The sequence below is a fragment of the Topomyia yanbarensis genome, chromosome 1 (genome assembly GCF_030247195.1).
Source record: "Topomyia yanbarensis strain Yona2022 chromosome 1, ASM3024719v1, whole genome shotgun sequence".
Lineage (NCBI taxonomy): Eukaryota > Metazoa > Arthropoda > Insecta > Diptera > Culicidae > Topomyia > Topomyia yanbarensis.
Genome location: NC_080670.1, coordinates 30,419,991 through 30,434,371, shown reverse-complemented (window position 1 = coordinate 30,434,371; position 14,381 = coordinate 30,419,991).

The following is a 14,381-nucleotide window of genomic DNA, read 5'->3' as shown; positions in this document are numbered from 1 at the left end:
TTTGGTACTTATCGCTACATGCGCTCTCTAGTTTGACGGAATTGATGGTTGATCAGAGAGGTAACTGGCCGACACAGTAATAATCTTAATTTTATGATGTATTGGTATGAACGCTTTGAACGATTTTTTTACATTTTTACTACTTTTTATTGTATCTATACATTTTTACTTTGCGCCGGGCTCCAGGCCCGCACATAACTAAACTCCTGAAAAAACCCAGCTCATGGTAAAATCAATGTCGAACAAGTTTTGTCATCAAAGCTTCCGATATACAGTTAAATATCATACACATTGAACTCAGTCGGACCATATTTAATCTTCGTTCGAATCAAACATAATCCGCTAAGTATTATAAAGATTTAGCAAGAACTGACGGAGAAATATTCAGCCGTGCAAATATCGCCTAAACTCACCCAGATAAGCACCGAGTTGTATTCTGTCTAAAGTAAGTAAATAACGTTACTGGAGATATGCCTTTTATGGTGGCTACCGCGTCTTCATGCCCGCACACAAAGTTGAGATCGATGATGTAGCCACTGATTCGAATCATGCGTGGATTTACTGAAGCACGGGGTTGGTTTTCTTCAAGAAACTGGCTCCTGTGAGCAAAGATTTTGAATGGCAATCGCACTGAAAGGGGCATCTGCTAAGAGAGGCCACCTTACCATGTCCCGCACACAAATAGCGTCCGAGGAATCTGAAGCGTTCTTTAAAAACGCTCTAAGTACTTGTTTGCAGAAATACTAAAAAGAGCTATGGTCTCTTAGCTCAGAAGTGTGACTGATGATCTCCATCTGCCAGATAAAGTGAAATCTCTTGTGAAGGTTTAAATTTTTCTCTAGAGAGACCAAATATACCAAATATACCAGCTGAAGGAAGCTTTAACACAAGGTCGAAGCAAGCAACTCTTGCTCTGAAGGAAGCCCTAAAATCGAAGCAAGCAGCTTTTTTACCCAGAGATTCAACTTAGTGTAGGACTCCTTGCACACCGGCAACTACGTGATATTGTGGATCTCCTCCCGGCATCGAGGATACTTTAATTCTCACTGTACGGCATGTACAAAAACCATCAACTCAGGAAACGGGTTTGAGCAGTCATCTGACCCGCTAATACTCTTGCACGGAACCTGATTCCTCCTGAGCACTATCTTACGAAAGAATGAGAAGAGGTTTATTTATGTGCACCGCACACACTTCAATCAAACTACTTAGTAGTTAGTTCTTTCAGTAGGGTTATAGGACCCATCCTCGACACACTATCAGTTTTCACAACGTGGCAATTTCTGTATGGCAGCAGAAAAGCTAGCTTTGGGTCGAGAATTAGTGCTCTTCTCCTACGAGAACAGTCTGGGCGGCAAACTTCAGCTTGTCTAATTTACTGAGCCCTTCGGCTACCTTGTGCCATTTAGCACCACTTTCTCGCTGAGCTCCCGACTTGAACGCGAACTACTCGCTCTAGCCCCCGACGATGGGTCCAGCCTACTTCGACGGAGAATTCCCGGTGAGAGAAGTTCTCTCGAAACCAAGCCAATCAGCCAGGTGCCGAGGTCAATTCGGCGATTCTGGTGGAGTAGAGCGTCCGGTTCGTTGGTGCCCCGACGACCCGCGACTGGTGATGTCTCGACGCGGTCTACTCAATTTACTTCCCGGCGCTGAATCTAGCTTATGCTGACGGAGAGTTCCCCGGGAAAAGAAGTTCTCCCGATAACGATTCTTTGGTTTTCGTTATATTTCAATTGGGTTAACCGCTAGGGTGCAGTGGTCTGTCCAGCGATTGAGGATGGAGCGTGGCGTCCGGTTCGCTGGTGTTCCGACAACCCATACTCGGTGCTTTATCGCAGTGTACTCGATCAGTCCTCAGCGGTGGATCTAGCCTATTCCTGCGGATATTGCTGATTGCTCTCCCGAAACCGTTGCTCGGTGTTCATTACGTCTTTTTCGCTGTAAGGCGGTCATGATCTGCATCACCACTCTGTTGACCGCATCCCACATGTTTGCGTCGCTTGTCATTCTGTAGGCTACTTTATCCGGGTTGATGTCCAGTCCTCCCATTCTAAGTAGCGCCCTGCGCGTCACTTCGAACCTCGGACATTCGAAAACCACCACGAAAACCAAAACACCAATCTCGTTCCTGGTGTTTCTTCGATTGTAGCAATCGATATCCTCCGCCAAGGTGATGCAGATGGGGATCATCCAGGCGATAACGCATACTGCCTCCAACGATATTGTTCTGTAGGCGCTCGCAACTCGTACTCGTTCTGTTCAGCTTTTCGCCGTTCCGTTTGATTTCCAACGCCGCACCCCATGCGGGAACCCCATATCGCTGTTTCGATAACGAAACAGCAGATAGCAGACGTCTCGTGCTGCTTCACGAACCGCCTACGCTTGGCATGATCCTATTGCGTTCGTTTCCTTCGTCGACTTTTCGCAGACGTAGTCGTCGTGGTTGTTGAAGCTCAACCGGTCATCGATTATCACTCCCCATCGCTTCGGTGCACGCTTCGATGCAGTCACGTGCTCTCCAACGGTGATCTGCATCCGTTGCACTAATTTGCTGTTGCTGTTGGGCAGCACATCCAAATCCGTCCGTGTGGTGAACTATCTGCAGCTTGACCGCGTTCATCCAGTTCTCGATAGTGTCTACTGTCTCCGTCACCAACACCTTCACTTCATCTAGTGTCTCATCCATCACCGTTAGTGACACGTCGTCCGCGAATTCCACGATTTCCTGGCATTCCCAGTGTCCAGACCCCATCGTACATCCCGCTCCAAAGAGTTGGAGCGATCCCTGCGGAACGCCCGCGGTGACTCGCATTGACTTCTGCTGTTCGTTCGTCTCGTACAGCAGCACTCTACTCTGGAAGTAGCTCTTCAGGATCTGGCTTATTCTTCTGTGCAGCGTTACGCTGTAGGCCTATACGAAACGAGATATCCCATATCACTTCCCTGGCTTTAGCAGCAACACCAGCTTCTGTACCTTCCACATTTCGGGGAGATTGCGTCATCTAAACATTTATGCAGCAGCATCCTCAACATGTCCGGATATGCCAGGATCGCAGCATTCAGCGCCGCGTTTGGTATTTCATCCGGACCAGGCGCTTTCTATGATTATAGCCACGACGACGCTTCTTTGACCTCGTCGTTAGCCACTTGCCACTCGTCTGTGTTTGCTCCCTCTACTGTACGGTGTCGGTGATAGTTAGGATTGGGCTTCGGGAAGAGACCCTCAACGATTATCTTTAGCTTGCCCGGACACATTTCAGCTGGCGTCGGCGGGCCTTCATCTTCGCCATCACGGCTCAGTACGCGTCTACTTCTCAGCACAGCTATTTATGGAAAACTGGCTTGCTAAGCTTGATCTCCCGTTTTAAAGCATCCCTAGCTCTCGAAACGTCGCGTGCGCTCCTCACTCACTCTCCGATCTTGCTCTCTGAGCCCGCCTTCTGGCTTTGAGACAAGAAGCGTGTAGCGTACTGAGCTACTCATTTAATCAGTAAGCTGGACGCCGAAGTGACTCAACAAAGAGGTTTTTGTTGAGGACTTTCGTCTTCCACTTTAGCTTGCCGGTCGTCCTTCTCGGTGCAGCACCAAGGTTCTGTTGGTCGATGCGGTAGCAAATCGCCTGGTGGTCGCTATGAGGATACTTTTCCGTCAATGAATATATTCTCACAAAATAACTTGCAAATGAAACTGTGAGAATTGGGGAAGGGGTTGTCCCCAAAGACCCTCTTCGCTACTACGCCGCTGGTCGAAATCATAGTTTTTCAACATGCACTGTCAAATTGAGTAATTCGGGCATATGCTCTTTTTGGTCTGTTGGAGCAACGAAGAGGAGAGTAGTTTAGGGAGGCGACATGATCATCTAAACGCTACTATGTCGATACCTAGCAGCCACAGAAGACCAAGCGCAAAGTGATGTGGTGAATATAGCTTCGGCTTATCATTTTCTCGATCCTCTCTTGCTCTCGTTATCACCGATCACTGATCGTAGGCTAGGTAGTACGGGATATGAAATTCAATCGTTACCACATTAGCAAATAGTCAAGTCTATTAAAATCAGTGCATGCAAATATAATTAAATTTAGTCAAGTGAATAAAGTCCGTACTTTTATCACAGACTAACAGACATAACACTATGAGGGAATTCCCTCAAAAAACATCGATCCGACAATTTTCCCAGAACACTAGCTCCACCTTTTACAGTCGTGATTCGCTGGTTGGGCCACAGCCTTGTCCAACTAACGAATTTGATTCGCTAGTTGGACCTACTGACAAATGTCAAAAACTCTCCAAAGGAGATATTGGCTGTGTAAATACATCTGTTCACATCTCTAAATATTGTCAGATTGATTGTCAAAGTAAATTTGACATGAGATTTTGGCGTTCAGATGCTTTTTAGTTGGACAATGGTCCAACTAGCGGAGGTCCAACTAAAAAGCAGTCCAGTTAAAAAGTGTCCAACCAGCGAATCACGACTGTATTCACAGTCCCAAACACTCATTTACTGGTGGGTTACCCCTCAGGTTTGGGAACAATTTTTCACTAGTGGTCTATCCCCCATATGCTTGTTCATGTGTCAGTGGCGCCATAATTTCAAATGTGGCCACAGTCCCAACTACAAATATATTTAAAATGACCGTTAAAGCGGGCGACGCTTTGTTTTTGAGTGTTATGTCTGTTAGTCTGTGCTTTTATGTCACACGCGGGTTTTTAAAATCGACGAAAAGTGAACCAGTGCGGAGTGTCATCAACATACATATTGTGACATTCAGAAAGTTCGGCTCTATCGATGTATGTAATGAAACATTACCACAACAAAATATATGAGCAAATCCCCATTATTGGTACATCAATTCGCGTGAACTACCATGCATAGGAAGCGTTGAACGGTGTACCTGCAACAGAACTGAAAAAATCGATAATCATCCCATAACTCATCCTGATTTACCCTTCAAGTCTGCCGTAAATTCTTCATCACGTCAAAAAAATATGACTTGAAACCATCGGATGGTGACCGAACAAGCTTCATGAGTACTTTTCTCGCCGAAGATTTACTATCATCAACGACCCTTTCTCACGACCCGTAAGCATAAAGCCCGCCCGTCGTGCCCGCTAGAACTGGACGGTTGTCATCGTGGACGCACGGTCGGTCACTATCGGCAGTCGGGTTCCGATCGGTTGTTGAATGTTTGTACCCATCAATTTCGGAGCGTTTTTGGATATGGGTAGCCGGGAAGTGATCGATGCAATTCACGCGTGATCACAGCAGGCTAGGCGCAATTGTTGAACTATTACGCTTTTTACATGTCATAATGACAATAATAGCTTTTTGAAAGTAGTTGTTTTTGCTATCCGTCTTTTTTAAACTTGCTTGAATCCTTCGAGAATGAATTTAAATTATTAATTCTTTATTTGCATAGTAACGAGTGAAAGTAATTATGAGTTGTTATCGGTTCAGTGAGCGCCTATTGATATGTGAGACTGTTGGCATTGTAACCGGTTCTCGTGACGATTTCAGAACCTGTAATAACGTAACTCAGTGTTTGTCATTTGTAAGTGTTTTGAACAAACATTCAATTCAAAATCGTCATTCGCTTGTATATCCGCATCAGCCGAGACAAGAGTCAAGTACCCACTCGTTCGTGCCGTCAACTTTCTTCGCATCACACAAACAAACCATTTTACGCACGAGTTTTGTTTATAATCTACGCACTGCTGGCCACTTATTCCGCCACGCTCCAGGAACAGCGATCTCATCATCTGAAGTCATCTGCCAGCAGCAACAAGCCGAACCGAAGCATATGTTCCGCCGGGATCTGATCCGAACATCTAAGGGGTAAACTGTTTGGTTTGGGGCTTCCAGACAGCAAAGAGATACAAACAAAGCAGACGGAATGAATATGGAAACCAGGGAGGAAGGGGGCTCGCTGGCCGACTTTGGTAGATCACCACATGCAGTTAATTATGTTGTTAATTACTTGCTGGAGACTTGTGTAAACATCATTCCGCTCGTCGAGTTTTCAGCATGTTTACGAGCGCGTTCACATTCTCAGGCCAAGGGACACGCGATGCTGGATGACCTAGATTTGCGTAAGTGTTGAAATTCTCCAAGAATCGATGTGGAACTGAGTTATGCGTTCCGATTGCGTAATGAGGAAACAGCCGCCGTTCGTCGGTAGAAGTACTGTCATCGTCGACGCTCCTCGTAAAGCCATGCGGCGACAAAGTCCGCAGTTTGGGGAGTATTGGGTGGCGTTGCCCAATAAGAACATCTATGGAGACGGTGGATGCGGCGCCATAAATGTTTATTGCCGCGATCATCTGTTCGCGATGGTGGTGGGAGGAAGTGCGGACGTTTACTATCGTTTCGCATTCATCGAAATGCTCATTCTCTTTTTTATTGTAGCTACATGATGACTGGATTATGGAAATGCGATCCCTTGATTCATATATCAAAGGTTTTCTCAGTCAGCATCGATCGCATTGAGAAATGCTATTAAATCGATTTGGGAAAGAAAATCGCCCATCGGGATATTTTTTTGTCTAGCACGATCTTAAAACATTCCATAATTGGGAATTTAAATGAATAATAAAATTCTTTCATTTCATAAACCGATAGAGCTCATCTTTCCAAATATAATAATATATATGTTTTACTTTTCAACTTTTAAAACTTCAGAATGATTTGATATTGATTTTCTAAAAAATTGTGAACACCTCGTTCGACACTATCGCCCTTCCTTGACAGTGAATTTAACCCTAGGGGCAGATCACTTGTGATGCATTTTTAAAAATTAAATGCATTTCTTTCCATCAAAATAGAAATTCATACTGTATTTTGCGTTGCGTGTAAGACGTCAAAACCCTACAAAAAATTAGCCCTACATTCAACAAAACGTCGAACAAAGTGAATCAGCGTAGGACGTTTGTTAAACAAACTTTTCTGCGAGGGATTGCAAAGTTGATGCAAAAATGAAAATTAAATGCATTTTTTTTAATTTGATGCAAATTTGTTATACATTTCTAGAGTGATCTGCCCTAGACTTAACCACATGGCTTAACATTTTTGACATTTTGGATCAAGGTAGTTCAATGGAAGGTGGGGTCGTGGAAATTCAATTTCATAAAATAATTTTTATTTGTTATTTTGCGTACAAAAAAGTGAAAAAAGCTCGATTACGTTTCTTTAACGTCAGTTGCATCGGATTTTTTGCCTTTCTCAATAGAAAGGTATTGCAATTGCTCTGAAAACCGACTTTTTAACGGAGGCCCGGAGGGCCGAGTGACATATACCATTCGATTCAGTTCGTCGAGTTCGGCAAATGTCTGTGTGTGTATGTATGTGTGTGTATGTATGTGTGTGTGTATGTGCGTCTGTGTGTGTGTACGCGAACACAATCTCACTCACTTTTCTCAGAGATGGATGAACCGATTTTCACAAACTTAGTCCCAAATGAAAGGTGCAACGTTCCCATAGGCTGCTATTGAATTTCTAATGGATCCGACTTCCGGTTCCGGAATTACAGGGTGATGAGTACGAACACGCAGAAAATGTCGATTTTAAGAAATTCTGCAATGAATGTATAAAGGTGAAAATTTTTCCAAAATATGACCACAACTGCTTCGATTTGTAGTATTAGGTCACTAACATCCATTCAAAGTCTATTTGGCCACATTGGCCACCATCATCGGTTCCGGAAGCCCCGGCGGAAGTATCTAAATTCAGAATAACAGTCACATCGGTTTCTCGGAGATGGCTAGACCGATTCGACTAAACTTGGTCTCAAATGAAAGGTATTGCGTCCCCGTAAATGGCTATTTAATTTCATCCCGATCCGACTTCCGGTTCCGGAGTTACAGGCTGTGGCGTGCGATCACATAGCAAATTGTGATTCAAACCGACACTCCGATGAAAGCAAAAAAGGTAAAAATTTCGCTAAAATGTCTCTCAAACAACTTAAATTTGCTGTTCTAGGTCACCAACAGCCAAACAAACTTTCGTTGACTACATTAACCACCATAGACGGTTCCGGAAGTGCCCGGGAAAAGCGGCCATCTTTAAAAATTTACGAATACACATCAGTTTCCCGGAAATGGTTTGGCCGATTTTCACAAACTTAGTCCCAAATGATAGCTATAATATCCCCACAGATGTGTATAAAATTTCATACGGATCGCTTATATGGGTCCGGAAATATAGACTAAATCGTACGTCACATATGAAATTCCCATATAAGCTGGAACTCAAATTTTTTTTTCTAAGGAGGGACCCCATGAAATTTCAGAAATCGAATTCGTATTTTTGATGACAAACATCTTTAAAATGCATGAAACGTCGAGATTTTATGTTATTTCGAAAAATTTTTTTTCTAAAAATCGACTTTTTGGGACTTTGCCGATTTCGCACCTTTTTTCAGTTCAATATTACCAATATTACCAGTTGATATTACCGTGGCTGTTTTTTCTTTTTCAAAATTTTAGATCTCGAATAATGATTTATTTTCCTGTATATAGTTGTCATGTGATGTATAATAATAAAATGTAATATATGCATTTAAAAGTTTTTAATGAATATAAACAACGCACACATTCTCGTGATTCATGATTGAGAAAGGTACAATTGCACCGCTAGGTGGATTAAAATAGGTTTTTTTTAAATTATTTAATTGTTATTTATGGCGATTTCGCTTGAACCTGAAACTGAGTCAGGTTCTAACCCCAACTGCTGTCAGTTCATATATTTTGACAGCAGTTGGGGTTAGGAACTGACTCAGTTTCGCTTCAAACGAAAACCACATTAATGTGTGTAAAGTGATATTTGAGTATGCATCAATTTTCGGAAGTTCGAATTTGAAGCAAATTTTTGGTTTCTTGGATAATATTGAGTCAGAGCTAGTATTAGTAGGATACAATCGATAATGAAATAGACGATTCAATCTCCGTTCAGTTTTTCAAGTCCTAATTCAACTTCACAGTACAACACATTTCCCGGTCAATTAATGACTAATAACACCTCAAACATTTCGCACGTACAGAGCACCCCGACCGTCGGCGGCGGCCAAGCATGCCCGTGCCGTGGTACCGCATCTATCCACTCAGTCCTGTGACACTACGGCTTTGGCGGTAAGTTAGCTTGAACCGGCCGACAGAAGGGGTGGTCCGAACCAATGCCGGCAAATGTGTGTGATTAGATTATTTCCACATCGTTGCCGCCGCCAGTATGCCAACTCGGTTCAACGTTTTACGGAAAGAGTGCCCCCGCACGGTGTTGTCCTCTCAGTCGGAAGAGTTCCACTTCATCATGAACGAGTCTATAACATAAGTGTTGTAAACCGTTTCGACGAGTACAGCACGTCCCAGGCCTAGCAACGGGCATACCGGCGAAGGAATGTATCAACGAGCTCAAACAAAGAACGTTTTGTTCCTTTGCGCATCCCGAAGATAGGCACTTTACCGATGGAGGGAGGTTATGTAGTTATTGTTTTATTACAGCTAATCCGAGCACGTGTGACACTCAACTGACCTATATTTTTTTACAGCTATCGCTGCTTGGAATTTAAATTGTGATAACGTATAAACAAACCTTCCTCATTCGAATCCCGCACGCAATAATTTCGATGACTCACGAGCGCACTGAAGAACCATAAGAAAATCGCGCGGGTGTTCAGTCAACATCTCATCTCTCAATTTGCATTGTCATCTCACCGATTGGGAATCGCTTCGGGAATTGGCAAACGACGGATGGATGGACGGACGGACGGACGACCGCGGGAATCCCGGGGCGGTCGCTAGTTAGTGACTATTTGTTTATATTACACTTTAAATATCTAGCAAATAGTTACACCCGCCGCTCGCCAGGCCAGCATCTTCGTTTCTTTTTTTTTCGCAATAATAGACAGCTAAGCAAACATGGTGAAACAGAGAAAGACCATCATCATCTTCGAGGCTCGTCTTCATTGCGCCGACCGTCGCGTCGTTTAGCGTGAAATGTTAGGATAAATATGCAGTTCGACGCTGTGATGTGGTGACGGCGACGTGCATCAATCGATGCATGATCGCAGTTACCTTTGCTTTCGACCGATACGGAGTGAGGTTATGTTATGCTTAAACTGCCGGCGAAACGATCACGTTTCGACGATTTCACGCTGATGCCTGAGTTGTAAATATTGATAGTTGCCGTTTCGCGCGTCAACTTTGCTGGAGTCAATGTGGGAGATTTTTCCGTCGATTGGGTAGAGTGGGGATGAGGTTTATTGGCTAGTTTCATAAAGATTTTCAACTACCGCCAGTTGGCCGCAATTTTCTCCAGGCTTTGTTGCACGAGAACATAAACCGTGGGCGGGTTGAGTTTTCCGTCATCTACTTCGACGTACCTCTTCCGCTCGGAATGAATGTCATGACACACTTTGATCGGTTTGTTTCATATTTATGTACTTTTTATAGTGATTAATCCCAAATGAAAATCGAGTACAAAAGTTCAGATAAAAATATATTTTAGGACAAAGCAGCTTCAAAGAGGTTCAGGAATGCCATTCAAGTATTTTTCAGGAATGCCATTCAAGTATATTTTTGACGAGTTCCAAAGTTCGTGAGTGCTGCAAATCTTCAATGGGACGCAGTGCGAAAGGTCGTGTTTAATTAGTTACTTTAAGTGCCATAAAGCACATTAAGTACCGCCAATATTTAGGAAGTAAAAAGATCTTGTAATTAAATACAGAAGGGATTAGGAGTACAGCGAATTCATGCTTTTAAAATAATACACAATACTTTAAGTACAGCAAATATGTACTTGAAATGCTTTGAGTACTTGAGCATACTAAGTACAACAGAATTAGTTCTAAATACTTTCATTAATAACTTTATATTAAAAATATTTATTTCATCTGACGTAATTTCATACTAGACACAATTTAGCAAAATGTATGTCCCGAACTGACGAGGTATAACTGCTTCATTCAATTTTACCATAAAGCTGAACAACGTACAGTATACATTCGATGCACAAGCAAAATCTTACTTATCAACATTGAAAAAATCCAAATTCAACGACACGTAAAAACAAAATCATATAAATTCTATGTCATACATTTCCAGCAAAGTTTTACATCATGAGAGAGTATATTATTTTACATGCAAAATTCTACCATCTGACAAAAATATGTCGCAATGTCGTTTATGTTAAATGTATTTTTTTTTTCAAGGAACAAACGGAACGGAACTACTTTGGAACGTTTATGTTGCTGAGAGTTTACTATGGAACTTGTATAAGATGTACAGCTGCAAACAGTTGATATACGATACTTTTCATGGAACAAGAAACTAGTTATCAAAAATTAGTAATTTTTCGTCGAATGCTTGTAGCTTAAAATGGTAAGTCATCTTCCACAATTCCCGACCCATTCGGTTTTAGAGTCGATATAACTAGACCGCTGACTTATTTTTCAAAATTGTACATTTCAGAATACCTTTTTAACAAGCCACGAATCATCGGAATCGGTACACGAACTACAGAGATATGATGCCCTCTATGTTTATCTGCCTCAAGGGCTTCGTACACATACAACCCTCAAGTAACCACTAAGCCGTGAAAATGGCATCAATTCGATTCTATAGTTGCGTATAGAACAAGGGTAACTGAGCTTATAGGCATCATATTGTACATGAGTGCTGTTCAAAAGCCACTTTTGACGAAATATTCGGCTGATATGCAGCCTACTCCCACTTTTCCACCGCGCCTATGGAGGAATGTCAAAACAATTTGTGTAATGGGTAGAACCCACTGGTTGAAAAAAAAACAAAACGAAAATGGAGGAAAGACTAGAGCATTCTAGTTAGAGTGCGGCCAAGACGCGTTTGACGTATCCAAACGAGCAGAAATCTGACGTATTTCATGTTCGATTGGATACGTCATGGCCTCTCGACCACACTCTAACTAGAGTGCTCTAGGAAAGACTGTTTTTCTCTCTTTCTATCTTTCATGGTGTATCTGCCACATGTGTTTGACTTTTTTCTATACAGCGTTTGATCCAGGCTCGAACTTCTGCTTCTAGAAGATATGGGGGATAAGTTGTTTCAGTGCGCTTGCTGTTTGATCCATTTGAGCATTTGGTCATATAAATGATATTTGCCGTTCTTAAATCGAACGGTTTTTGGTTCGATTGGAAGTTGATTTCACTCACCGACGAACAGAAGCATGGTTTTGGGAATATTTTATTTTTGAAATTACTTCCCTTCCTACACTAAACTTAAAAGTAATTCATCGCAGTTTCGTATCATTTTATGGCTCAAAGATTTAGTTAACTTTAATTGGTTTGTGCCAAATCTCCGAAGCCGACAAGCTTTTTCTTGAGCTTACAAAGTGCACTATATCATATTTGTTTTGATTTGGACTTCATTGCTTTAGTTTAATAGAAATGTCAAGCATAAACGGCATTATAAAGGCATCACTGACTACCGCTTACGGCTTACAACTACAGGGTTTTTAAGCTCTAAAGTATAGCTTCATATACCCATATACGGTCTATTTTAATGCTTAATGCTTGTAATGCTTATAAACATTCGAAAAGCTTGTATAAAACTTATAAACATTTGTAAAGCCCATATAAAGCTTATAAACATCGGGCAACTTTAGTGCTTACTTGTTTTGCTGGGCCATATATGCGCAAAGTTTTCCTCCGGAACCTCAGATGAATGCAACTTGTTCGAGAAATTCGATATCGAACTGAAGTGCTGCAGTGCGCGAGAACTTATAGGAAAAAGCAATTATTGAGAATTCGTGTCAAAAGTCGGAAAACTGTTTTTTTTAAATATCGAGAAAGAGAGATTTTACCAGATGAATTGTTGAAGAGGTGAGTGTAATATACTAAAATGCATTTTTTAATACATTTGATAATTAAATTTGTTTTTTTCTAATCAAGGTCGAAATGGCGTCTTTTACGGGCATAACACTCTTGGTAGTCTAGGTTGACTGCTGTAAGCTGACTCAGGCATCCGTACAAGTTTTGGTTTACAAATATTGCTTTGAATGAAAAATGGTGGAAATGATTTTAAGAATACAGGTAGGTAAATTGTGCATTTTTACTGATTATCATCCAAAGTATTTCGTAAATTATATTTTTCACTGATCATCTTCCAAGGTATTTCGTATAAGGGAATTTTCTTTTGATCTAGGCGACGTTCAAAGAATTAATCATTTTTTTGTGCCCTAATGGAATATGTAATGGGTTTTCTTTAGAGAAAAGTTACACCTTCCTGATTTCTTTTCAGCGGTACACTCTCATTCATAGCAACTCAAATTTGAGTGGCTGGCCACTCTATTTCATAAAAAGTGCACGTAGTCAAAAAATGAGTTTGTCTCATTTACTCAGTTTTGAGTTTGGGATGCAAATGTCAAATTTGAGTACATTTTACTCAAAAATCAAATGTGAAAAATAATCATTTAGTATTTTTCTTATTATTACAAAGAATGATATCGATACTTCAATTATCATTTACCTGTACCTCCAGGCGCAAGCGATGTCCGGAAATATAATCCGATGACGTTTTGGACATCTCTTTCATGCCAATCGGCACTTCGTAGTAATGGCTTAAACAATAAAAACAAGAAAGAAAAAAAAAAGTGGCAGCACTGCCGAATCTCTCGGAAGTGATTTTGTGTTTCTCCCATAGTTTACAAAATTTTGCAGTGAAGTATAGTATATTTAATGGTAAATCGAGGTTAATCGCTCGGTAGGTCGTTTCTCCTGTTGTGTTATATGTTGGTAGGCAGAAGTATCGTTGGAATGGTGTAATTTGACGTAGTGATTTTATCGTCACATCACAATTATTTTACTATGTATGTGCGCGACTCGAGCGAGCTACCAAAAAAATGTTCCCACTTAGCATCGACAGCGCCATCTGAACTTGACTAGTTGATGCAACGATTTCACTGATTCCCAGTTAAACTCATTCCGGAACCGGTTCGGATATCTGAATGGAGTCAGCACCCGGTCAAAAAAAATGTGGACGGAGATCGTCAGGCGATTTAAATAATTTGACGTTAGACTCAACTCGTCTGTGCTAATTGCCCCTAGGAACAAATGCTATTTGCGAATGCGATTTAAAGGCAATTTCAATACTTAGACGACAAATTTTCTGGCGGCTGCAATGGACTTGGTTGTTTTTGCATTTTTCAAATATGGCGGTTAGTGTTATCCACATTATTCATATTATTAATTTATCTTATTAATTCAATAATTTTTTTTATTGTTTTATTCATGTTATTTGTTTCATTTGTTTTAATCATTTTATTAAATTGTTAGTTTTTCCCAGTTCATATATTGTTCAGTTTCTTCATTTTATTAATTCGGTTTAGTCAGTTCTTTTAGTTTTTGGATGACAGT